Consider the following 27,622-nt stretch of genomic DNA (forward strand, 5'->3'; position numbering starts at 1 on the left):
GTCAGGAATTGGGTCTGGGAGTTTAGAATTCAGAGAGAAAGGTTCAGGCTGAGATACCAACCTGGAGTTGCTAGCGTATTTAACCCAAAAGACTGGGTGAGATCACCACTGGATTGATGGTAGACAGAAAAAGAGGTCCAAGGACTAGGACACTCCAACCGCAGGTCTTAAACTTTTTAATCTCAAGATTCATTTACACTCATAAAAATTTCTGAGGCACTTTTTTTTTTTTTTTTTTTTGCGGCACCCGCGGCTGTGGAAGTTCTCTGGTCAGGGATCTAACCCAAGCCACAGCAATAATTTAAGCCATAGCAATGAGAACACCAAGTCCTGAAGCACTAAGCCACTGGGTAACTCCTTGAGGATCTTAAAGAGTTTTTTGTTTAATATAAGTTTTTTTTTGTCTTTTTGTCTTTTTGCCATTTTCTTGGGCCGCTCTCAAGGCATATGGAGGTTTCCAGGCTAGGGGTCCAATCGGAGCTGTAGCCACCGGCCTACGCCAGAGCCACAGCAATGCGGGATCCGAGCCGCATCTGCAAGCTACACCACAGCTCATGGCAACGCCGGATCGTTAACCCACTGAGCAAGGGCAGGGACCGAACCCTCAACCTCGTGGTTCCTAGTCGGATTCATTAACCACTGCGCCACGACGGGAACTCCTGTTTAATATAAGTTTTATGTATCATTGTTGACTGTACTATTACACGTTATCATAAGTAGCTTTATTTTTTTAAGTATAGAAAGTCCGAGAGCGCGCGCGTGTGTGTGTGTGTGTGTGTGTGTGTGTGTGTGTGTGTGTGTGTGTGTGTGTGTGCGCGCGTGTGTCTTTTCAGGGCTGTACCCTCGGCATAGGGAAGTTCCTAGGCTAGAGGTGGAATCGGAGCTGCAGCTGCCAGCCTACCCCACAGCCGCAGCAACGCCAGATCTGAGCCTTGTCTGCGACCTACACTGCAGCTCACAACATTTCCAGATCCTTAACCCACTGAGCAGGGCCAGGGATCGAATCCATAACCTCGTGGATATTAGTTGGGTTCATTACCACTGAGCCACAATGGGAACTCCCTCTCTTTTCTTTTTTGATTAATACATTATTTTTTAGAACAGTTTTAGGTTTACAGAAAATGTGAGGGGAAAGTATAGACAGTCCCTATGGAGCGCTCCCTAACCAGACTTTTTCACATTATTAACATCTTGCATTAGGGTAGTACACTTGTTACAGGTGATGGGCCATGTGGATGATATCATGTCTCTGCCCCCACATTCCCCAGTGCTCCACCCAGTCATGCCTCCCTCCTTCACCCAGCTCCTGGCAGCCACTCATTTGTTCATTTATTTTTTTTTTAATGGCCATACCTTCAGCCTGTAGAAGTTTCCAGGCCAGAGACTGAGTCCGAGCTGCAGATGTGGCCTACACCACACTTGTGGCAACACCAGATCCTTTGTAACTTACTGCGCTGGGCCTGGGGATTGAATCCCTGCCTCTGCAGTGAGCCAAGCCACTGTGGTTGGATTGTTAACCCACTGTACCACAGCGGGAACCTCTCTCTGATCTTTTTACTGTTTCCATAGTTTTGCCTTTTCATCATACTTTTTTTTTTGGTCTTTTTGTCTTTTTAGGGCCGCACCCACGGCATATGGAGATTCCCAGGTTAGGGATTGAATCAGAGCTATAGATTCCTACACCACAACCATAGCAACTCGGGATCCGAGCTACATCTGCGAATTACACCACAGCTCAAAGCAATGCCGGATCCTTAACCCACTGAATGAGGCCAGGGACTGAACCCACATCCTCATGGATGCTAGTCAGGTTTGTTAACTGCTGAGCCACAACAGGAACTACCATCATCACACTTTTTTTGTCCCCTGATCCTTCCTTTCCTCAAACAAATCCCCACTTTCATCTTTAGGGCCTGTTGAAGGTCTGTTCGGGCTACCAAAGCCTGAGTACAAAACCACCACAGAATGAGGAGCTTGTGAAAACCAGAAATTTATTTCTCACAGTTCTGGAGGCTGGAACGTCCAAGATCAAGGCCCCTGCCTCATCATACTCTGGTAAGAGCTCTCTTCCTGGCTCATGGTCAGGCCTTCTTGCTGTGTCCTTACACAGCAGAAGGGGCAAGGGCTATCTCAGCGGCTGCTTTGTCAGGGCACAAATCCCATTTAGGACGGCTCTGCCCTCGGGTGTCCTGACTGCCGCACCTCAGGGAGGGGACACAGGTGTGCCTTCAGCTTCTGACAAACATTTCCAGCCAGGTTGGCAGGCCCTGGGGTCAGAGAGTTTGACAGGTTCTCTGGGGTCTGATCGCCCTTTGTTTTTCACCAGGCAGGACTCTGGAGACTCTGCAGCTGGAGACTATGGAGCCATAATCACTTAGTCTCTGGGGGTGGGGTTCAGGGGCCTGCTTGGTTTAATATTCCATTGTTGCTATCTTAAAATTGTTAGCAATTTTTGGAGTTCCCATTGTGGCACAGTGGGTTCAGAATTCGACTGCAGCAGCTTGGGTCACTGCAGAGGTGCAGTGTGTTCAAGGATCCTATGTTGCCACAGCTTTGGTGTAGGTCACAGCTGTGACTCAGGCTGAATTCTTGGCCTGGGAGATTTGACAAGCTGTGAGTGTGGGCATCAAATGAAAAAAAAAAAAAAAAAGAAAAAAGAAAAAACCAAAAACCTGTTAGTAATTTTTCAACAAGGGGCATCATAAATTGAGTAGCTGGTACTTGAGTGAAGAGATGAGTATACAAAATTATGGAGCATAATCCTTTAACTATGTCTTTTGTTAGTTCAAACAAGTATTTATTGATTGAATACTATGTTCTAAGGTAGCTAAGTGTAGCTGGAGGAAGCCACAGCCACTCCATGTAGGGGAGACCACAGGAGCAAAAGCTCTGAAGATGGAAACAGCATGGACTGTGGCTGGACAAGAATGGCCTCATTAAGGTTACAGTGGGCACTTGCACCTACAGAGAGTAACTGGGCCCCGCCTAGGGGATGAGCCTTGTGCTGGGTGCTGTAGGAGATATGGCTGCTGCCTTCCAGGAGTTTGCATTTCCTGGGAAAGGGAGATTTGAGTAGAAAAAGGTAAACATGCTGAGGGCAGGTCTCCCTAGCACCCTGTTCAGAGCTCAGCCCAAAACGAACAGTGGATACTGCTGTCATGCATGATTTTGGACTTAACAGACCAATGCAGAAATCAACTCGTTCATCATCCCATGATGGAGAAGGAAGTCATACCAGACTGAGAGTGTAGTATTTTTGGTTTGGTTTTGTAGTTTTTGGGGGGAGCGTTCAGTAGAAAGATAAGGAAGGAAGAGTGGGAATGAAATTCCCTAAATGGCCAGAGGGATAGGGATAGAAGCCAGGTCCTTCAAATGTGCGTGTGTGGGGAGGGGGACAATCTCAGGAGGTGATGCTCCTGTCACAAGCCTCTTGTTCTCCATCAGGAAGGCTGTTGGGTTTACCCATCTGTCAAGCGACCGGCTGAGTTGGGTGATTGCTAGGAGGCTTTCCCATCGCACATTATAAGGTCCCTGGAGTTGGATTCGAGTTGCACTCTGCCTCAAGGTGTGAGGCTTCAGTTTTTCCTTCCGTAAAGCCAGGGAATGGGCCTGGAGCTCTTTTCTGGAAGCCTGTGCCCCGGAAACACCTGTGGCACTCGGAAGTCTGCGCCGCCGGGCCGCCGGGTCCCAGGGGCATCAGCGGGAGGTGGGGCCGGAGCGGGCGGCGCCCGGAGACTCACCTGTGCGCCGCGCGCTGACTCACCTGCCCTCCCCAGCTCGCGGGCTGTTCCAGGCGCCCGCGCTCCTCCCTCCGCTCGGGGGTGGGGGTCTCTCCCGGCCAGAGTGCCCACTAGGGGCCTGGCAAGAAGAACCTCGAGGGTCAGGGGCAGAGAGCAAGAGGGCCTCTGGGGGGGTCCGGGCCTGGCGGACCAGGCGCTCCGGGTCAGGGGCCACCCAGGCCGGCGGGGCGGCAGCGGGAGGCGCCGGGAAGAGCGCGCCGGAGGGAGGTGCCGGGAAGGGCGGGCGGGGCCCGGGCCGCGGGGCGGGGGCGCCGGGCGGCCCATTTCCTCCCTGGAGCCGGACAGGGGCAGACAAAGCGGCGGCCGTTGGCTTCGGGCCTCGGGAATTTTCCTGCCTCGCCTCGCTCGCCGCAGGTAATTGCCTTCGCGCGGGTGTGGGCGCCCCTCGCTGGGCAGGGGGCTCCTCGGGAGGGCGGCCCGAGCGGTCCCCTTTGCGACCCCGCCCGGCCTCGGGCTCCGGGTGGGCGCCGCTGCGGCCTCCGGCCCGCTCTCGCCGCGGGGCCCCGGGCATGGGCCTTGGTGGAGCGGGCGGGGCCGGCGCTTACTGGCGCTCGGGAAGTTGAGGGCCCGCGGCGGCCGGAGCAGCGCGAGCGGCAGGCCCCGCGCCGCCGCGGCGCCTGCTCTCGGGAAAGTTTCTCCGGGCTTCGAAACTTTGTTCGAGTGGCCTCGGTGCGCGCGCCAGGCCCGCGCTGAGCCCGCTCGGCCGCCTTCCTCGAGGGCAAGAGTCCGTGCGTGGTTCCGCGGGCGGGCGGGCGGCGGCGTTGCGTTTTCCGGGGAAGCGAGTGCGGTCTGTGGTTTCTGGGATCGCACCCCTCCCCCCGCCACCGAAACTTGCCGGTCAGGTGGACGGGGCGGCTGCTGGGCCCGCACCCTCGCGTTCCCGGCCCGAGCGCATGTGCGAGTATGCGTGTCCCTTTCTCGGACACAGTCTGCCTGGGAAGGGGCGCCACACCCCTGTGGACTTTTGGCGTGTATATGTGAACCTTTGTTGTGAAATTCCTCGGACTTCTGTGCTGTGTAATTGGACGCCCTGAACTCTAATTAGTTCTGGTTTGCACGAGGGACGTTGGAATCTTTTTCTGTTGATTTCTAAAGGGGTGTGTTTGTGTGGGAGAGGGAGAGAGAGAGAGGAGAGAGAGAGAGGGAGAGAGAAACACTTGTTGGAAAAAATGTTGTCTGAGTGCCTACTAACCTTGGTGTGGCAGGAATGGCTTCCCAATAATGCAGGCGGCAGTTGGCTCCAATCCAGGACTGAAACCCTTTTATGTCCCTCTGCGTCTTTGCAACATTTTTTGGTGTTTGCTTTGTACAGAATTTACAATAATCTAGAAAAGAGTAAGGTATGTTCACTCTCTAGATTATTAAGGCGTTTCTTATATATGTTGAGGGAAGTGATTACATCATTGTATTGTTGCAACAGGATAGGCATTTCCATGGGAGGATCTTATGTTTAGCAGTGATTTTTGAAGATTGTATAGGTGTGTGTCACTTTAGGAAAGTATGGATTTGTAAATCACCTTAGTGAGGATGTGGTACTTTGTCTTACAAGGGGACTGGGAGGGGGGATAATCCATAGCTTTTGCCCAGTGATTTACTCTTTCTGATTTTATCAAATTAAAAAAAATCATTTTTATCCACTTTCTTAAGGGCCCACAGTTGATTAAGAAATAGTCTCTGCCCCAAGAACCCACCGTGTAATAGGGAAGGGACACACAGCTTGGGTGTAGTGCAAGGCCGATGGCGATATGAACCGCAACAGTAATGACCAAAAACTTGTGCGTGGGTCACACCTTACATAATAATAATGATAAGAGAAACTCGTGGAGTTGTGCAGGGGGATCTAGTAAGTTTTGTTTGGATAAGACCAGAGGGCTTCCAGGAGGGGACGGGCATTTGAACTGGTTAGAGCAGCAGTGGGGTTTTGTTGGGAAGAAGCATGAAAGGGCATAAAGGCGTTTGTGGAATTGGATTATAAATCTCTCCTGGTTTTCCTTATACTTTTGGAAGTTTCTTGTTTCTTAATCTTTCTGTTGTTGTTCAAACCACTTATATCCAAGATTCTAACGTATCTCAGCCCTTCACACCACTGATGTGGCATCGTTCTCCCACCACCAGTCACATCTTTTTCCAGTGGTGACCTAGAGATCAGGGTGCCCTCTCCCGGGTTGAGGATCACTTCTGTACAGTCTCCCTGTCATCAAATGTAAGCTGAAGTCCAACACTTGTGGGCTAAAGCTAAAGCTTCTATTTTGAGTGCAGATGTCTTAGCTCACCCACATGGTCAGCTGTGCATCAGAGATCTCCTTCAGTGTCCTTCGCAAACTCTGCAGGACCAAAATGAGATAAGTGACCTAACCTAGATGTGGAGATGGGCAGTAACTGGCAGAGTTGAGGGATTTCTGAAAAGGAACAATAGTTAGTGACGGGACAGGCAGACCTGGATATTGGGGGTGGTGGTGGTGGTGGAGAGTCCTCTGATCTTGTAAAGGTCCTGAGAGAACAAAAAACTCCTTGTGTTTAGAGACCTAAGAGAAGGTTCGTGTAGCTTGGATGCATGCTTTGGGGGTAGGAAGGAGCCCTGGCATGAGATTGCCAGGGAACTCCAGGTCACGTGCCTGGATTTTATTCTAAGAGCTGTAAGAAGCCATTGTAGGAAGTTTCAAGATCTGATTTCCTTTTTAGGAAGATCACTCCTGCTGGTGCCTGCAAGGCTTGTGTTTGTTTGTGCACTAGTAGAAGTAGGAGGTTGATCCTGGAGGATGGTAGGAGTGAGGTGGTGGGGCTAAAGGGAGCTGTACTTTGGAGAAACGAGATAAGCCTTACACGGAAGAATTGGATGCAGCTGCCTAGGCCCTAGGTGGGTCTGTTGGTTTGTTGTTTCCTCATTGCTGCTCCTCCTCTGCTCCCACACCCAGTTTGGATTCCATCACTTTTACGATGAGCTTTTAGTCATATCTCAAGTCCCCCTTAGCACTTTTCTGTCTGGTAGCAAACCTCTTCTCACCAGGTACATGGCACTTGATCTTATTACTGTTATGCCTGTTGGCCTTTCTTGACAGAAGGTGAGCCTTGAAGGCTGATAGCCTTAGCCTTTGGCGTGTACCTGGCCTGGAGATGTTTAAAAAAAAAATAGAAGCATGTTGAATGAAGGATAAAAGAATCTTTTTTCTTCTGGAGTCTGGTTTATGAGTGGAACTCTGACAGATGAGAGGACAGTCAGATAGTGGAGGGCCTGGAATACTGGACCGAGAGACATCTCCAAGCCTTTCTTTAAACCTAGATCTGATCAGATGAAGTCCTTTCCTTCCTCTCTCCTCTTAGCATGAATTCCTTTTTGCCCTTCTCTCTGCTTCCACAGTAGTTTATTTATTTATCAGTATTATTATTTTTGCTTTTTTTTTTTTTTTTTTTTTTTAGGGCTACACCTATGGCATATGGAGGTTCCCAGGCTAGTGGTCTAATTGGAGCTACAGCTGCCGGCCTACGCCATAGGCACAGCAATGCGGGATCCGAGCTGTGTCTGCCGCTTACACCAGAGCTCAGAGCAACGCCAGATCCTTAACCCACTGAGTGAGGCCAGGAATCGAACCCGCAACCTCATGGTTCCTGGCTGGTTGGATTCGTTTCTGCTGTGCCATGGTGGGAACTCCTTCTGTGGTAGTTTAGATTATCTTCTTTGAACTATTGAAACAACTTGTAGTTCTCTGGATAAGTTGTACTATTGTTTGCTTTGGTGCCTTTTTCATATTTTTTCTTTTGTCAGGAGTAACTTTTTTCTCATCCACCTGACAAACAAATTTTTTAAAACCCACCTTAGACGTCACTGACTCTGGGCTTTAGTTTGGATCTCAGTGTTTCTTGGGTACCTTGTACATATTCTGTGGTAGCATCTTTAATGTCCTTAGGTAAATTTTTTATGGATGACTTCATCCTAACTGGTGATTTCTTAAATACCCCCCCCCCCTTTTTTATGGCCTTACCTTTGGCATATGGAAGTTTCCAGGCTAGGAATTGAATCGAAGCTGCAGGCCTCCACCACAGCCACAGCTATACTGGATCTGAGCCACATTTGTGACCTATGCTGTACTTTGTGGCGAGACGGATCCTTAACCCACTGAGTGAGGCCAAGGATCAAACCTGCGTCCTTGTGGATATAGTCAGATTCATTTCCTCTGAGTCATGATGGGAACTCCTATTTTTTATTTTTTTTAGAGCCACACCCATAGCATATGGAAGTTCCCAGGCTAGGGGTCAAATGGGAGCTGCACTGCCAGCCTACAGCATGGCCACAGCAACACAGGGTCTCAGCTGAGTTTGGGACCTATGCTTCAGCTCACAGCAATGCTGGATTCCTAAGCCACTGAGCCAAGCCAGGGATTGAACCCACATCCTCATGAATACTAGTTGGATTTGTTACTGCTGAGTCAGGGAACTCCTATTTTAAATAAAACTTAAAAAAATTAAAGTATAATGTGCATGAAGAAAAGTGCTCAAATTAGAGAACTTGTTTAATGAATTATTTGAGTGAACACCACGCATAGCCACCATCCAGATCAAGAAACAGAAAAGCATCAGTACTCCAGAAATCCATCTCTGTGCCTTAGCCGTCTCTGCGCACTTGTCCGTTCCCTTCAGTTTTTATTCTGAGAATCCAGAGCATTGTCTTGTTTCTTTTGGCTGCCTGGGCCAGGGGTCAGATCTGAGCCACGGTTGTGACCTCTGCTGCAGCCGCGCTAACACCAGAACCTTTGACCTTCTGTGCTGGGCCGGGGATCTCATCTGTTTCCTGGAGCTGCAGAGACCTGCTCATCTTGTTGCACCATAGTGGGAACTCCTGGAACATTGTTGTTGATCTCTCAGTGTTTGCAAAAGTTGGTAGAATTTCTTAATATCTTCCCCTCTGCTCTTCAGTCTTTACATATAAGCGATATTCCTCTTTTGGGAAACTTACTACTATCTTGTTGTCGCACTGGTCTGATACTTAGATTGGCATTCAGGGTTTCTATGCTCTGGCTGTAACTTACTTTTCTTTTGGCCACGCCCTTGGCATGCACAAATTCCTGGGCCAGGGACATACCATAGCAATGACAACGCTGGATTTTTAACTCACTGCATCACTAGGGAACTCCTCTAACTTACTTTTCAGCTTCATTTTCTATTGTAAAATGCATCTCTGAGGCATTTTTTTCTGGAATGCTCCATCCTTCCTTCACCCAAATGTAGTCTGTCTGAAGGCTGATTTGTTTTTTTCCTCTTTGGGGCCCCACACCTGGCACATGGAAGTTCTCAGGCTAGGGGTTGAACCGAAGCTGCAGCTCCTGGCTTAGGCTGCACCTGCTGGCCTACGCCACAGCCACAGCAATGCAGCATCCGAGCTGTCTCTGTGACCTACACCAGAGCCCACAGCAACGCTGGATCCTTAACCCACTGAGCGTGGCCAGGAATTGAATGAGTCCTCATGGATATCAGTGGGGCTCATTTCCACTGCACCGCAAGGGGAACTCCATGAAGGCTGATTAATATGCCTCCCCACCCCCTGCGCCTTCGTCTTATGAAAGTTCCCAGGCTGCAGTGACAACTGCCAGATCCTTAATTCATTGCATCATAAGAGAACTCCTAATATGCTTTTTCTATTGAGACATTGGTCATTATTGCTAAAAGTGATCTTTTCTGAAATTTGAATCAGATTATGACATTCTCACAGCACTATCCTGTTTTTTTTTTGTGTGTTGTAACATTTACATAGCAAAACTCAGCATTTAAATGGTTTTTATATTCAGTGGCATTAAGTACATTCACATTGTTCTGTAACCATCACCTCTGTCCACATCCGGAAAAATTATGTTAAACTGAAACTCCATATCCTTGAAACAGTAACTCCCCATTCCCTCTCCTGCGACCACCATTGTACTTTTCTGGCTCATTGAATTTCGCTTAAGTACTCTGCTTGTTTCACTTAGCATAATGCCTTCCAGGTTCACCGTGTGGTAGCCTGTGTCGGGATCCCCTTCCACTGTAAGACTGAGTAATACTCCTTTATCCAGTCTTCTGGATGAACGCTGGGGTTGCCTTCATTTTTTTTGCAGTGTGAATAATGCTGCTTTGAATGTAGATGTGCAGATGGGTGTTTGTGTCCCTACTTTCAGCTCTTTCGGGTGCATACCCAGCAGTGGAATTTCTAGCTCATGTGGTACAGTAACTCTCTGCGGGTTTTGAGGACCTGCCATGCGGTTTTCCACAGCAGCTATGGCATTTTACATTCCTAACAGCAGTGTTCTGTTTTGCTCCACCTTCTGTCTCTCTCTCTTTTTTTTGGCTACAACCTGCAGCACCTTGATGTGGGATTTCAGTTCCCAGACCAGGGATTAAACCTGGGCTGCAGTGGTGAAAGGGCCAAATCCTGACTATTGGGCCACCAGAAAACTCCCATGTTTTTATTTACTCTTTATTTTTAATTTTTTTTTTTGTCTTTTTTGCCTTTTCCTGCGGCACATGGAGGTTCCCAGGCTAGGGGTCGAATTGGAGCTGTAGCCAATGGCCTATGCCACAGCCACAGCAACATGGGAACCGAGCCACATCTGTGACCTACACCACAGCTCACGGCAACGCCGGATCCTTAACCCACTGAGCAAGGGCAGGGATCAAACCCGCAACCTCATGCTTCCTAGTCGATTCATTAACCACTGTGCCACGACGGGAACTCCCCGCATGTTTTTAATTTTTTAAAAAATTTATTTTTTAACAGTAGCCTTTCTAATGGATGTGAGTTGATGTTTTGATTTGCATTCCTCTAATGTTTAGTGAAATTGAGCATTTTTCATGTGATTATCGGCAATTTGTATATATATATATATTTGCTTTTTAGGGCCGCACCTGTGGCATTTGGAAGTTCCCAGGCTAGGGGTTGAATAGGAGCTACAGTTGCTGGCCTACACCCCGCCACAGCAATGCAGGATCCGAACTGCATCTGCAGCCTACACCACAGCTCACAGCAATGCCAGATCCTTAACCCACTGAGCAAGACCAAGGATTGAACCCACACCTCAGGGATCCTAGTCCCGTTAACCACTGAGCCATGAAGGAAACTCCTGTATATTGTTTTGAAGAAATCTCTATTCAAGCCCCCGTGCCTATTTTAATTGGTTTTGTTGTTGTAGAGTTGTAGGAGTTTTTTGTACATTCCAACTGTTAATCTCTTATTTGATATGACTTGCCATGTTTTCTCCTGATTTTACCCCTGTTGGTAATGTCCTTTGATGTCCATAAGTTTTATCTGTTTTTCTCGTGTTGTCCCTCCTCTTTTGGTGTCTTCTAAGAAGGCATTGGCAAATCCAGTGTCACAGAGCTTTCTCTGAAGCATTCTCTCCCCCTCCACCCACCCGCGCCTCCGCCCCCCAACTGAATGGGTGGCTACTTTGAGGTTAGGAACTACAGTTCCTATTCCTACTTTACCTTCTATGATAAGGAAGGAAAACTTTCAGAAAGAATTTTTTTAAAAGGTAATTCTTAGAGTTCCCTGGCGGCCTAGCATTAAGGATCCAGTCTTGTTATTGCCATAGTGTGGGTTCAGTCCCTGGCCCAAGAACTTATGCATGCCCCAGGCATGGCCCCCAAAAATGTAATTCTTTTTTTGTCTTTTTCTTGGGCCACTCCTGCGGCATGTGGAGGTTCCCAGGCTAGAGGTCGAATTGGAGCTGTAGCTGCCAGCCTACGCCAGAGCCACAGCAACACGGGATCCTAGCTGCGTCTGCAACCTATACCACAGCTCACGGCAAGGCCGGATCCTTAACCCACTGAGCAAGGGCAGGGACCGAACCCGCAACCTTATGGTTCCTAGTCGGATTTGTTAATCACTGCACCACGATGGGAACTCCCAAAAATGTAATTCCTAAAAGATCATAAACAATTTTATAGTAGGGTGTTTCCTGCTGTTGTTAATTTGTCATTCACATACATCTGTTATCTGATGATTTATGGTGATAAGGTGCTTTTAGAAGTTTTTAATCTTAGCAGTCTCAACTGGAGAGTTTGAACTTTGTCATCCATGTGATGAATAAGAGGACTTTTAAAAGATAGTTATTTTAACTTCTCATGTGATAAAGTGCTGTTTTATTCTTTTAGTTATGGAGTGCTGAACAGGACCTGTTTGTCCATATTAAATTGTCTTTTGCGTAAAACCAGCACTTAGATGGCATTGAGTTACTAATTGACCTTTCTAAAGACTTTTCTAGACCATAATTTGTTTTTTTTACTTGCTGAACTCCTTTAAGGCAATTACATTCTAATGTATCTTTCAGTCTTTTGTGTTTTCTGACTCTTACTAAACCCCTCAGTAGATATTATTCAATAATTAATTAATTATGGTATATTTGCTAACTATAGGATTGTGCATGGAGAAGGCTCGGCTTTACATCCACTTTATTGAAGCTTGTTTGCAGAGTATGGAAGTTGCCGAGTCAGGGACTGAATCCAGGCTACAGCTGTGACCGACGGTCGCCACAGCTGCAGCCTTGCTGGATCCTTAACCCACAGCCGGAACTCCTGCCCATCCTTATTTCCAAGGGAAACTTCTTAGAAGGGAAATTCCCAGGGGGAAGAGATTTGCTACTCTAAAAATTTTTGTTAAAAGTTATGGTTTCATATACAGAACAGAATTTTAACCATTTTTTTGTTTGGCCGCACCCAAGGCATATGGAAGTTCCTGGGCCAGGGATTGAATCCGTACCACAGCGGTGACCCAAGCTGCTTCAGTGGCACCACTGGACCAGATCCTTAACCTACTTTGCCACAGGATGACTCCTATTTCAGTGATTTTAAGTGTATAGTTTAGTGACATAAAGTAGCTTTTTTTTTTTTTGTCTTTTTGTCTTTTTTGTTGTTGTTGTTGCTATTTCTTGGGCCGCTCCCGCGGCATATGGAGGTTCCCAGGCTAGGGGTCTAATCGGAGCTGTAGCCACCAGCCTACGCCAGAGCCACAGCAACGCGGGATCTGAGCCGCGTCTGCAACCTACACCACAGCTCACGGCAACGCCAGATCGTTAACCCACTGAGCAAGGCCAGGGACCAAACCCGCAACCTCATGGTTCCTAGTCGGATTCGTTAACCACTGCGCCACGACGGGAACTCCTAAAGTAGCTTTAAGTTGTGCATAATCACGATCCATTTTTCAGAACTTAATCATTCTGAACAGGAACTCCACTCATTAAACAGTAACTCCCCATCCTGTCCTCTCCCCAGCCCCAAGGAATCTCTGTTCTCTTTTTTTTCTTTATGAATTTGCTACTTCTGGGTACTCATACAAGTGGGATCATGTATTTGTCCTTTTGTGTCTGGCTTATTTCATTTAGCATAGTGCATTTGAGATTCATGTGCGTTGTAGCATGTGTCGGAAATTCCTCTTTTCTTCATTAAAAAAATTGTGGTAAAATATAAAATTTACCATCCTAACTATTTTTTTTTTTTTTGGTCTTTTGTTGTTGTTGTTGTTGTTGTTGTTGCTGCTATTTCGTGGGCCGCTCCCTCGGCATATGGAGGTTCCCAGGCTAGGGGTCGAATTGGAGCTGTAGCCACCGGCCTACACCAGAGCCACAGCAACGAGGGATCCGAGCCTCATCTGCAACCTACACCACAGCTCACAGCAACGCCGTATCTTTAACCCACTGAGCAAGGGCAGGGACCAAACCCGAAACCTCATGGTTCCTAGTCGGATTCGTTAACCACTGCGCCACGACGGGAACTCCTTCATCCTAACTATTTTTAAATGTGCAGTTCACTGTTATTACGTATGTTCATGCTGTGCCGTCATTACCACCGTCCATCTCCAGAAGTCATTTAATCTTACACAATGAAAACTAAACCCATGACACAGCAACTCACCATCACCCTCTCAGGCCCGCGCTTGGCAGCCACCTTTCTGCTTTGTCTCTGACCACTCTAGGTACCTCATGTAAGTGGAATATTACTGTCTTTTTGTGATTGGCTTATTTTGTGCCTAGCTTATTTTATTTAGCATAACGTCCTCAGGGTTCACCCATGTTGCAGCATATGGCAGACTTTGCTTTTTAAGGCAGTATAATATTTTATGTATATCCCACAGTGTGCTTATCCATTCGTCAATGAACTTGGATTGCTTCCAAGTTTAGCTACTGTGAATAGTACTGCTGTGAACATGGGTGTACAAGTATCTCTTTGAGACACTGCTTTCAGTTCTTTGGGATATAAACCCAGAAGTGGAATCGTTGCATTGTATGGTGAGTCTATTTTTAATTTTTTGAGGAACCGCCCTACCATCGTCCACAGTGGCTATGCCATTTTGCATTCCTGCCAACAGGGCACAAGTGTTCTAATTTCTCTACATTCTTACCAATGCGTCTTATTTTCTACTTCCATGATAGTAGCCATCCTAATGAATGTGAGGTGATCTCTCATGGTAGTTTTATGTGCATTCAGCCGATAAACCCATGACAAGATACTCAGCATCACTAGTCACTTGGGTATATCTCTCCATGGGTTTATTGGCCATTTGTGTTACTCTGAAGAAAGTCTTTTCAAGTCATCAAGTTAATTTGTTTTTTTGGTTGTTGAATTTTAGTTCTGTATGTATTCTGGATGTTAATCTCTCTTTTTTTTTCTTCATTTTTTTTTATTACTCAATGAATTTATCACATCTGTAGTTGTATAATTATCATAACAATCTGATTTCACAGGATTTCCATCCCACAGCCCAAGCACATCCCCCCACCCCCCCAAACTGTCTCCTCCGGAGACCATAAGTTTTTCAGTGTCTGTGAGTCAGCATCTGGTCTGCAAAGAAGTTCCGTCTGTCCTTTTTTCAGATTCCACATGTCAGTGAAAGCTGGATGTTAATCTCTTATCACATATGTTTTGCAGTTACTCTGTTTTCTTGGTTGCTTTCTCATTCTTGATAATGTCCTTTGATACACAAAAGTTTTTATTTTGTTTATCTGTTTATCTGTTTTTTCTTTGGTTACCTGTGCCTTTGGTGTCATATCCAAGAAATTGTTGCCAAATCTAATGTCATGAAACTTGCCCTGTGATTTCTTCTAAGAGTTTTATAGTTTTAACTCTTAGATTTAGAACTTTGATCCCTTTTGAATTAATTTTTGGATATGATATTGAGTCCAGCTTCATTCTTTTACATGTAGATAACCAGTTTTCTCAGCCCCACTTGTTGAAAAGACTGTTCTTTTGTCATGGAATGGTTTTTAACATCCTTGTTGAAAATCATTTGACTAGAAGTTTTTTTTGGGGGGCTCTATTGTGTTCTCGATCTGTATATCTGTCTTTATGGCAGTACCACACTGTTTGGATAACTGTGGCTTTGTAGTAAATTGATGCCAAATTAGCTCTTGAAGCTCATAGTATTTTGTACATTAATATTCTGTGGTTTAGTTGTATGTGATGGTGTGAAAATAAATTCTTTTAACTTTTCTATCTCTTTAATTATGGAGGCGATTACACAACTATTGGAGTTTGTCAAAAGTCATAGACTAGTGTCCTAGAGTGAATTTTACTGCATGTAAAAAGTGAAAAAATGAGCAGATAAAAAATAAATTCATTCAAAAAAAAAGTATTTTGCACATTTGACTTTCTGCATAGAGGTAAGTAGTGGAAAACATGACATAAGTTATCCTTTCTGCTTTCCCAGCCCAGATGATTTTTTTTCCTCTTGAGTGACTGAAGGCACATCCTTAGAAGTCTTAAAGGAATTTGGGTTATACCTTAGGTGTTGGAGTATTTAAGTCTTGCTAGTACCTTCTGTTTTCTCTCAAGAATAAAGTTAAGGAGTTCCCGTCGTGGCGCAGCAGGAACGAATTGGACTAGGAACCGTGAGGTTGCGGGTTCGGTCTCTGGCCTCACTCAGTGGGTTAAGGATCTGGCATTGCCGTGAGCTGTGGTGTGGGTCCCAGACGTGGCTTGGATCTGGCGTTGCTGTGGCTGTGGCATAGGCCGGCGTTTGCACCTCCGATTAGACCCCTGGCCTGGGAACCTCCATATGCTCTGGGTGCGGCTCTTAAAAAAAAAAAAAAGAAGAAGTAGTTAAACACGTTAGGCATCAGGGAGAGTCTCAGAGAAGCACAGTTCCTAAAATCTGCCTGGGCACTGGTGTGCTTGCTCTTAGATGGTGAGGTTGCTCTCGTTGCTTGTGCCGTGTGCCGTGTGCTGTCTGCTCAGCCCTCTGAGTGGTGGGCCCGGGCTGAAGGGGACCAACAGTGTGGGAAGGTGGACCGTCTGGCTTGACTTGCCCTGTCTCGTGCTGTTTTGTTCACTTGCAAGAGCACTGTACTAAATTTATCCATTATTGAAAGTTCAGAGCGTGCAGAAATAACCATGCTTCAAAATAAAACTTGAGCATTGCCCTTTCTCTCTTGGAGCCTCTAACTATTCATTATTTTCCCCTTTAGTTTTTTTTTTTTTTTCTCATAACTATCAAACTTCTTCTACTTTCTCCATGTGCAAGCATACCCCCAGCCTCATTTCTAATGGAGCTTGCATTTAGCATGTATTTCTCTTTACCTGCTGATGGACTGTCATCTTTCAACCCTCCTTTTTGATTTGGATTTAATTTGTGTTTTTTTTCACTGGCTGAAAGTTCGGAGCAGTGCATGTAAAGTAAAACAGTTCAAAAGGCAACTTTGAGTGTTACTTTAAATATTTGTGACAGAGATTTGATCATTTGGAACATGTGTTATGTGAATAGTGTGATTAGATTTTTAAAATTTCTTGTCATCTGTTCCATTCCTATTGTAGTAAAAGAAGAGAGGGAATTATGTTCTGGAAATTGTTATAATTTTTATCTGTAAGAATTTTTAAAAAAGTCTTCAAGGGCTTTGCAGAAGAAAAAGATGATCATTTGCATTAAAATTGTAATAAATAGTTTTTTAAATGATTTTTATTGTAATGAATAATTTAATCCAGTTTAATCTTAGTGTTCAATAACTGGTCTTATACCTTAATTGCTAATTTTATTTATTTATTTATTCATCTTTTTGCCTTTTTCTTGGGCCGCTCCTGCGCCGCATATGGAGGTTCCCAGGCTAGGGGTCGAATCGGAGCTGTAGCCGCCGGCCTACACCAGGGGCCACAGCAACTCGGGATCCAAGCCGAGTCCGAAACCCACTCCACAGCTCACAGCAACGCTGGATCCTCAACCCACTGAGCGAGGCCAGGGATCGAACCCGCAACCTCATGGTTCCTAGTTGGATTCTTTAACCACTGCGCCATGACGGGAACTCCCTTAATTGCTAATTGAAAAGACGCTTCTGGATTGCTTCATTTTAACTATTCCACTTAATTATATCGAGCTATGGATCTCTCTCATTTTCTTGTTCTGAGATTTCATTTTTAAATGCCATACATGAGTGGATCATCTTTTTTTTTTAGGGCCACACCTGTGGCCTAGGGGAAGTTCCCAGGCAAAGTGTTGAATCAAAGCTGCAGCTGCCTGCCTCACCACAGCCACAGTAATGCTGGATCTGTAACCCACTGAGCAAGGCCAGGGATTGAACCCACATTCTCCTGGATACTAGTTGGGTTCTTGTTCATCTGAGCCACATCAGGAACTCCAACCCATCTATTGTCTTTTGAAAAAAAAAAAGATTTTTTTTTTTTTTCTTTTTAGGGCTACACTCGCAGCACATGGAGGTTCCCAGACTAGGGGTCCAATCAGAGCTATAGCTGCCAGCCTACACCACAACCACAGCAACTCCGGATCCAAGTCTCGCCTGTGACCTACACCATAGCTCATGGCAACGCCAGATCCTTAACCCACTGAGCAAAACCAGGGATCAAACCCACAACCTCATGGTTCCTATTCGGATTCATTTCCGCTGTGTCATGACGGGAACATCCTAAAAATGTTTTATTGCTGTGGTTTATTTTGTTAGTATTAGACATTATGAATTGAAGATGTGAGTTGGAGGCGTTGTTAGTTATCAGATTACATAATCTTGTCCTGGTTTCTTAGCCAGGTTAGACCGCAGACATTTCTTAAAACTGAAAGTGCTGTCATAACTCAGAAAACACATTCACTGTGGCCCATTTCAAGTGACGTGAGGTATAGCAGCCTTTTCTAATAGTCGGTTTGCCCTGTGTAGCTCCAGTACGTGCTTTCTTTCCAAGCAGAGATGCATTGTTACTATCCTCTCGTGCTATGTTGAATATTTCATTATGTTAAATATTTAATTAGTAATCTAGACTCTTAATCATAGTTTGTGAAACATGATAACACGTGAATAGGGCAGAGCTGAAAGGGTACGTTACTCTCACTGACGAGTCAGCGTTCATGTTGGTGGGGTTTTCTGTTCTTGTGGATCTCAAAATTGACCAAGATTTCTTTAAATCATCCGTTATCATTTTCTTGCCTCCCTGGACCTGAGGTCATGATGTTCTCAGAAGAGCTCTGGACTGACTTTGAAGTGTGTCTTTAGAAACCTGTCATTTTGCACAGAAGTAGCTGAGTGAAGTGTGAGCTTGATCTGTCTGGAGGAGAAAAAAACTCCAGGTACTGGAAGGTGGCAACCGTGAGAGAAACTTCATTTTCTTTGGGGTCATTAAGACCAGTGAAAGAAAAGATGTTTTCTAGATGTCTTTACTGAGTTACGTCTAAGGCAGTATTTTGTTTGCTTTATCTCTTTTTATTTGGCCACGCCCCTGACATGCACAAGTTCCTGGGCCAGTGATTGAACCCGCACCACAGCAGTGACCCAAGCTGCTTCAATGACAGTGCTGGATCCGAAATCTGCTGTGCCACAGGAGAACTTGTAGTTTGCTGTATCTTTTTTTAAATTTAGGGGCCGCACCTGCTGCATATGGGAAGTTCCTAGGCTAGGGGTCCAGTCGGAGCTGCAGCTGCCGGCCTAAGTCACAGCCACAGCAACGCCAGATCCGAGTTGCATCTAAGACCCACACCACAGCTCACGGCAGTGCCAGATCTTTAACTCACTGAGCAAGGCTAGGGGTCGAACCTGTGTCCTCATGGCTCCTAGTTGAGTTCGTTACCACTGAACCACAATGGGAACTACATAGTTTGCTGTATCTTCATTACATTGGGAGGGTTTTATTTAAATAGAATGCATTTACTCAAAGCAGGTACTGAGGGAGAGATGGTAATATGTAAGTCGCCATTGCTGAATTTAAAAGTTTGCAAACTGATGGGATTAGCTTTAGTAATATTACTAAAAGGTTAGAATTAGCAGTCTAAATCCATTTTGTTAACATGTAAGAGGAGATAGTTCTTTGTTCCTTCCACATTTATCAGTGCTGCTAGATGAAAGCAAAAAAAGTCAAGCCAATTCAGTTAAAGTTACCATGTTCAAAAAAAGGCATGATCGCTGTGCTCAGAGGAGCTCTCAGCTTCCTGGGGGCGGACCCACCGATGTAGTGCTGTGTGCCGTGTGGCCACTGCTGTAGTAGAGGTGCTTGTAAAGCGATGAGACAGCCCAGAAAACGGCGAGCAGCTCTTACTGTGTGAGCCTTGAAGGAAGATGGAAAAGTCTGGAAGGATGCTCTGGGCAGAGGAAAGAGGTTTAGAAAGGTCTGGAGACAGGCACTGTCTGGAGAAGAGTTTGGATGGGCCAGATGATGAGGTTGACAGGCCAGTGTGGGTCAGATGTAGGAATTTTGGCTTCATCCTATTTGTGTTAGGGAATCAGTCCTTAATTTTTTTGTGTTTTTTATTTTTTAATTTTTATTATTATTATTATTATTTTTTGTCTTAGGGCATCACCCTTAGCATATGGAAGTTCCCAGACAGGGGTCAAATCGGAGTTGTAGCTGCAGGGTTACACCACAACCACAGCAGTGCTTGGTCCATGCCGCATCTGTGACCTGCACCACAGCTCCCTGCAACACTGGATCCATAACTCACGGAGTGAGGCCAGGGATTGAACCCGAATTCTCTTGGATACTAGTCTGGTTTACTACTGATGAACCACGAGAGGAACCCCCCCTTAGGTGGTTTTTCAGAGGTGATTTGATCTCATGGTGGTGATAACGGGGCCTCTTTGGAAAATGATTGGAAGAGAGAAGACTCCTGAGAATGGGAAGGTTTAGTTCAGTGAGATATCGGTGCGAGGAAAGGAGGGACGAGGAGGAAAGGGACCTAGATGTTGGAAATTAACAATAACTCTGAGCCCTCCCTCGGGCACAGTAGGGGTGGTTTTACAGTTTTGAAGTGGAAACTGGGCCATAGGTAAGGGTCCTCAGGGTAGAAGCAGCTTTCCTTCTTCTGGAGTTGGTGTTTAGTGGCCCTGGGCTGCTTCTCGTGGTCTTGGAATGAGGAAAGCTTCATCAGGTCGTTGGGGTTTTCAGTTCTGCCGAGGAGCTTAAGGATGCTGTTTGCTACTTTGTTTGAGGAGGAGCCAGGCCCTGCCCCGAGGCTGCTCTGTAGATTCTTCACTGCCTCCGCATCCCCTCCCTTCCCTGGTTGACGGCTGTTGAGCCTGCCCTTTGGAGCTCTGGAACAGTCATGGAAGCTGAAGTGGGGACACAGAAAGGCTTTGGCCAGGAGCCCCACAGGGATGGATGGAGGAGGAAAATGCTTGGCTTGGGGCTTGTGGAGTTTGAGTACCAAGCTCTCCGGTCGCACGCGTTGTCTTTTAGACGCGGGTAGTATTGCTCTGGCTGGGAAGGCGCTGCCTGACCTTCACGATGGTGACTGTAGGAAGTGGCATTTTCTCTTTCTTTTTTTTGGGGGGGGAGGAGGGGGTTGCATTTCAGGAGTTCTCAAAAATTATGTTTTTTTTTTTGTCTTTTGTCTTTTTAGGGCTGCACCTGAGGCGTATGGAAGTTCCTGGGCTAGGGACTGAATCGGAGCTGTAGCTGCCAGCCCACACCACAGCCACAGCAATGCAGGATCCAGGCTGCATATGTGACCTACACCACAGCTCATGGCAACGCTGGATCCTTAACCCACTGAGCGAGGCCAGGGATCGAGCCTTCGTCTTCATGGATGCTTGTCAGATGCCTTTCCACTGAGCCATGATGGGAACTCCTCAAAAATTATTTTGATAGTAAGAATAGAATGGATATTTTTAAGTTAGGAATGATAACCTGTAACACTTTCTTAATTTTTTTTTGTATCTTTCAGCCTTATCTTCTGCCATTTTGCTATCTTCTATTTTTCATTCACACTTGGGGTTCTTGGAAGGGGCAAAGTTCTCAGGTTCCTTTGCACAACCTGAAACAACTGTCCCTGCCCCCTTCCCCCCAATTCATCAGATCCTCTGGCTGTAGGGGGTCCCTCCTGGGCACTCCTCTTTCCACTGATGGATTGCTTTACAACTTTATACTTTTTCGGAGTATTTTAACTATTTTCCTATCTAGACTGTAAACATTTTCCCCAACCTTTTTTTTTTTTGAAATTCTTCAAACATACAGAAAAGTTGAAAGAGTAATACAGTGAGCACTTGATGCATCAGTTCACCTCATTTCATCTTAACTGTTAACATTTTTCAGATTTGCTCCCTTTTTCTTTTTCTGAGGCATTTAAAAGTAAACTGCAGGTACCAGGGTACTTACTTCACCCTTAAGTTTTTTAGTGTATTACTCTTCATCTTAGAGTAAGGACATTGCCTTAATTACAGTATACAAAGACAGTTTACCTGGATGCAGTAACACGAGTCCTTTAAAAGAGTGGTCCAAGAACCATGGTCTGTTCTCCGTAGGGACTTAGGAGAAATGCAGCATTATGTGCTACCCTAGACTTACTGATTCAGTAATTTGCCTTTTAACAAGGAATTTTACAAGGAATTTGCCTTTTAACAAGATTCTCAGACGTGATCTCCTGTACAGTTTGTATTCATATTAAATTCCACCTTTTGTCCCAGCAATGTCCTTCATAGTTGTTGTTTTTTTTTTAAGGGCCATATGTGTGGTGTGTGGAAGTTTTCAAGCTAGGGATTGATTGAATGGGAGCTGGAGCTTCCGGCCTGTGCCACAGCCATGCCAGATCCGAGCCGCATCCATGACCTATACTCCATCTCATGGCAGTGCCAGATCCTTAACCTGCTGAGCAAGGCCTAGGATCAAACCAAATCCTCATTGGATACTAGTTGGGTTTCTTACTGCTGTGCCACAGTGGGAACTCCTGATTTTTTTTTTTTTTAACCTAGGAATCAATAAGAGATCCCATCTTGCATTTAGTTGTCATATCTCTTTAGCTTTGATTTTCAGTCTTTTCCCCCCGACATTGAAATTTTTGAAAAGTTTTGGCTGATTTTTATAGATGTCTTCTGTTTGGATTCGTTTCATTGTTTCTGCTTTTGGCAAGTACATGTGTGATGATGTATCTTTCTCAGGGAATTGCAGCAGTTGTCAGGTTTTTCCACTGGTGGTTGGTGATGCTAAGTTTAAACACTTTAGTGGCATCTGCTGTACGCTTTTCCTTTTGTGCTTAATAATTGCTGTGATGATCTGTTAGGGATTTCTAATTTCGTCTTTTTGTCCCTGGCACCTAGCAGGATCCCCTGGATATAGTAATTGGCCATTCATTGATGGATAAATGACAAAAGGTCATCAAAGATATAGACTGCAAGTTTTAGAGACAATTCTTTCTTGTTTTCTCATTCAATCTGGATAACTTCCTACACTCTAGGCGAGTTAGGCATCTTTTCTCCTGGCCTCCAAGCGAAGAATGGTCCTCTTCTTCCTGTGCTCTTCTCAGCTGCGAGGAGTTTCTCTGCCTTTCAGGCCCATTGTTCTAAAACAAAAACCTCTTTCCCCTTTTGTCTTTTTTCCTCCTGTGCTTCCAGTCCAGATGCTTGTTTCTTCTTTGTTGTTTAGACCAGAGTCATCCAGTTTCTCATGGAAACAGGGACTTCCTGTGCATCCATAATCAGTTGTCTGTTATGAGGGCCTCTTGTAGTTTTCAGCTCTCCCGTTGTTGATGGCCTCCACCACGTGGCGTGGAAGCTACGTGGCAGGACACAGATATCCGGTCCCTGCTGCAGGCAGTTACTTGAGCAGCTCTGGACCTTGTTTTTGTTTTTTCCTTCACTTGATCTCTCACCTCTTCTTGCTCTGCTCCAGCCATGTCGGCCGCGTCTGTCTGGAAGTCCTGAGAGGTGCTGCCTTGTGTCTGTTACCTGTGCCCACCATGCTCTTCCTCCAAATAATTCATTTGATTGGCTTTTCCTTGACTTTGAAATTTCAGCTTCGAAGGACTCTGCCTAATTTCATTACCATTAGTCTGATTAATTTTCTTCCTAGCATACATGTTGTTTTGTTTACTTATTCATGCTATTCCTACAGTGTGGTTTCATGAAGGCAGGGTTTTTTGTCTTGAATGGTGTCAGTACAGAGAAGGCACTCAAAATATTTGCTGAATGAGCGGCCAGATGGTGGACGGAACATTACTTTTTTAGGTTTACCTTTTGTCCTTGGCTTAGTACTTTCATTGGTCACTGTGTCCCTAATGCTTGTGGCGTGGCAGTTCTTTAGCTGTTCCATGCTTCCCCGTGACCTTAGGTACCCTAGAGAAGATAAGACCAGGAGCAGAGTGAGAGTGGTGGTGTGTTTTATTGTGATAAAAATAATTGTAATCTTAATAATCATAATCATAAGTGTAATTTTTTAGTAATAAGTGTAATCTTTAAAAAATAATGAAGATCTAGCCAAGTGTCCTTTTTCCTATGGGTCATATACCTGGAAGGGGAGTGACAACTTGTACCATGTGCCTTATGAGCACCTGATATAAGATGGATTTGTATCCGAGTGGATCCTGCTGGTTTATGTCATCCAGTGCTCTTCCGTAGATGGAAACTGTTTGCTCTGATTATGTTTTGGCTCTCCGTTTTGACCAAGGCTAAGCATTTTTTAAAACAGTTTTTTGGATGATACTGTGCTTGTGATTAGGAGACTGCATTTTTGTGGGGGAGAGAGGAAGCAAATTTCCCCGTTTTTGTTTTTTTACACAAACCTGTGTTTTTATACTTCTTATTTTCTTACCCTTCCTTGCTCCTCTTCTCCTAATGCTCAACTAGTTTAGAGGAAAGTGACTGGCTTGGGGGTGGGTTTAGTAAAATAGGCAGGCGTCAGAGTGAGTCTTTTTAGGGCCACACCCTTGGCATATGGAGGTTCCCAGGCTAGGGGTCGAATTGGAGCAGTAGCCACTGGCCTACACTGCAACCAGGCCTCGTCAGTGACCTGCACCACAGCTCATGGCAACTCCAGATCCTTAATCCACTGAGCAAGGCCAGGGATCGAACCCACATCCTCGTGGATGCTAGTCAGATTGTTTCCACTGAGCCACGACAGGAACTCTGGAGTGAGTCTTTTTTTTTTGTCTTTTGTTGTTGTTGTTGCTATTTCTTGGGCCGCCCCTGCGGCATATGGAGGTTCCCAGGCTAGGGGTCGAATCGGAGCTGCAGCCACTGGCCTACGCCAGAGCCACAGCAACTCGGGATCCGAGCCGCGTCTGCAACGGCAACGCTGGATCGTTAACCCACTGAGCGAGGGCAGGGACCGAACCTCCAACCTCATGGTTCCTAGTCGGATTCGTTAACCACTGCGCCACGATGGGAACTCCTGGAGTGAGTCTTAATTATAAGAGTTAGCTTGTGGGAGATTTGAGAGTCGAGGTTCCAGCAGCTGTGTTAACTCGGTTCAGTGCAGAGACGCCTGGGCATGCGTACGACTGCCCTGAGTGATGCACAGTCCTCTGTCTTGTGCGGTGGTGACAGTCAGTGTTACTGTGGGTACTTTTAATTTCTAAATTTCCTGATACGCACGTAAATGAATGTCCCTAATATTGCATTAATTTTACCTTGCTGTTAAAAAAGAATTGGCATTGAGTAGCTAGGCAAGGGTATTCTAAAGCTTTGGGGCAGACACATTTAAGAAGGATGTGGCCATTCTGTTGTAAATGAAATGTCTTAGGAGAGGGTTTGTAGCTCTTTGCACAAATGAGGCAGTTTGCCAAGAGTCAGCCTCCTTGGTTCTGATGGAACCATGCTTTTATTTTCTGCTTGTTGCTTCTTCATTTCTCTTTGTATCATGAAGATTGCTAGTCAAACGCCTACATCTCTGCCCCTTTCTGAATTTATAGTGAACTTTTGCTTTATAGCCAGGATTGCTATTTATAAGGTAATGAAGACTGAATAACTGCAGTTTAACTTTTCATTTAGTTCCACTAAGCATGATCCCTCCTGGAAACACCTAAGGTTGCTGGAATTCATTAAGGTTGGCTAGCTCTAGTAGGCCTTATAATAGATCTTGTGAAGGGATGCTCTGTAAGTTAATTGGAAAACTATAAACTGCCAAGAGTTTAAAAGTTATTTGTTTAGCTACTCTAAAAAACACCATTAATTGTCGAGAAGCAGAAGATATGACTAAGACTGAGGCAGGAACTTTGTCTGGGTAGGCTTGTAAATATTTTAAAACCAGATTGCATAAATTTAATTCAACTAATACTTTGCTCTGCATAAAGTACCCTTTGCTTAAAGTACCTTGCCAGCAACATAAGGCACATAAAGAAGCATATGCATAGTTACCATCTTTAAACTTAAAACACAGCTAGGAATACCAGAGGCTAAACCTGGGGAAAATTAATTACATTTAATGAAACAATTCAGAGGCTATTGAGAGATAATTTTTTTTTGGTCTTTTTTGCCATTTCTTGGGCTGCTTCTGTGGCATATGGAGGTTCCCAGGCTAGGGGTCGAATTGGAGCTGTAGCCGCCGGCCTACACCAGAGCCACAGGCAATTTGGGATCCGAGCCGCATCTGCGACCTACACCACAGCTCATGGCAACGCCGGATCTTTTAACCCACTGAGCAAGGGCAGGGATCGAACCCGCCACCTCGTGGTTCCTAGTCGGATTCGTTAACCACTGCGCCACGACGGGAACTCGAGAGATAACTTAAATGAAAGGAATGCTAGGATTTCAGAGCTGGAACGTCTTGGAGCTTAGAATTCAGCTCCTTTCATTTTCTAGATGAGAAAACTGAGGTGAAAGATGAATACATAAATGACAAAGCTAGTTCCAGAAGCCATTTTCTTTCCAGAGAACATATTTTCACTAGACTTTAAATGTTCCACCTCTACTTTTTGAAATCCTTTTTAGGTTTGGGTTCACCAAAAGCATGACTTGGTTCCATAGTATAGTTTAATAAAATTCACTGTCACTCTTGGCAGGCTTTTGATTAAAGATGCTGCACAAGGCAGCCTGCTTTCATCATGGTTATTGAAAGACTTCAAAATGCACAGAATGGGTTCTCAATTTTCAAGTGTCAGTATATTTCAAGTTTCTCAGTGGAAGTGAGTGATTGAGTCCTTTGCCTTAGCACCTTTAGTGGGAGCCTGAGTCTAGTGTTTTTTTATGAGGAGGCTGTAGACCTCAGACGTTATTTAGGAGGATTTGGAGTTCTGGAATGTAGAATCAGGAAGGATTTGGGGGCAGAATCTTGTTAGTGGTTGCAAAGTGGTGGACCAGCAGGGCAAACCCCGTTCTCAGATGTGATCGTTGGTCCCGGACAGTGGTAAGATTTTTTGGGGAACAAGTTGCTAACATTAAAGTTGGGAGATTTCACTAAAAATCTGCACCTCGGGATCTCTCTTTCTCTCTCTCTCTTTTTTTTGTGTTGTGTGTGTGTGTGTCTTTTGTGTTTTGTCTCTTTTTAGGGCCACACCCAAGGCATATGGAGGTTCCCAGGCTAGGGGTCTAATTACAGCTGTAGCGGCCGGCCTACGCCGGAGCCACAGCAACACCAGATCCGAGCCGTGTCTTGACCTACACCACAGCCCAATCCTTAACCCACTGAGCGAAGCCAGGGATCGAACCCACAACCTAATGGTTCCTAGTCAGATTTGTTTCTGCTGTGCCACGATGGGAACTCTGGCACCTCTAGATCTCTTAAAAAATTGAATGACGTGCTAAACCGAGGACCGTGTGGTAAAGATTGCCTAGAGCTCATGGGATGCTGGGCACGTGCTTTTTCCCATTTATTAGTCCCTAGTGATTGCCCCAGACCCAGAGAGGTCGCATGTCACTTGCAGTTCAGCAGTGTGCTTAACTCTGCCTTTTTTCCATTTAAGAAGAAAGTGACATTATTTTTTATTCCAGAGTATCAAAATTAGGAAAACAAAAGACCAAGAAGCCACCCCTTTTTTCAAATTATCGACGTGTACAAATCTTCAGAGGACTCTTGTTCTTTCTCTCAGACAATCCTGGTTTTCTCCTAGTGTCTGAAGCCTCTTTGCCCTGACTGGATGGTCCAGTCCTCTCAGGCTTACTTTGGGCAGCTTGCTTCCTCTTCAAGTTCTCTCCAAACAGCTTTCCTTCTCCTTGGCAGCTTCCCTGAGACCTTGTCTTTCAGCTCAGGACTCTCATCCTGGTCTCCAGTTTTGTTCATGGAGAAATCAGCCCAAGCTGTGGATTCTAAAGCATTAAGCATCTATGTATGGTGTTTGGACCTTGATTTGCTGGTTTTCAAAAGTTATCAAGTCCTCAGGTCCAGTCCCTTTCCCCAGGCAGGGTTTGGGCTAAGTGCCTTTCCCTGGGCTCCTTTCAAGAAGGCTTTTATTTTAAGAAAAAAATGAAAGCGTGTATTTCTTTGGGAAAGTGTATTGTATGTTGTACTTGCTTAATACTTAACATCCAGATGTAATCACAGATCTGCTTGCAGCTAGCTTCACTTAACTTATCTCTTGACTGTTCCACAACGTTTTTGAAAGGTTTTCCGTTTTGTGATACAGGAGGGAATGTTAGGATACAGGAACTTGGGATCCATAGAGCAGATTCTTCCTTCTGAAATGTCTTTGACATTTAATGACTTTTGCTTAGGCACTTGTCAGCCTGTAG

General features: G+C 45.4%; 1 protein-coding gene across 1 annotated transcript in view; it reads left to right on the forward strand.

The window, feature by feature from the left end:
• Nucleotides 1–4,036: 4,036 nt before the first annotated feature.
• The window catches only part of CTNNA1 (catenin alpha 1), a 187,816-nt gene continuing 164,230 nt past the window's right edge, over nt 4,037–27,622 (forward strand). Inside the window, exon 1 of the mRNA XM_047778741.1 lies at nt 4,037–4,154. The gene's annotated coding sequence lies outside the window, so the exon portion shown is untranslated. The remainder of the gene's footprint in view (nt 4,155–27,622) is intronic.

Source organism: Phacochoerus africanus, chromosome 4, assembly GCF_016906955.1.
Source record: "Phacochoerus africanus isolate WHEZ1 chromosome 4, ROS_Pafr_v1, whole genome shotgun sequence".
In the NCBI taxonomy this organism is placed as follows: domain Eukaryota; kingdom Metazoa; phylum Chordata; class Mammalia; order Artiodactyla; family Suidae; genus Phacochoerus; species Phacochoerus africanus.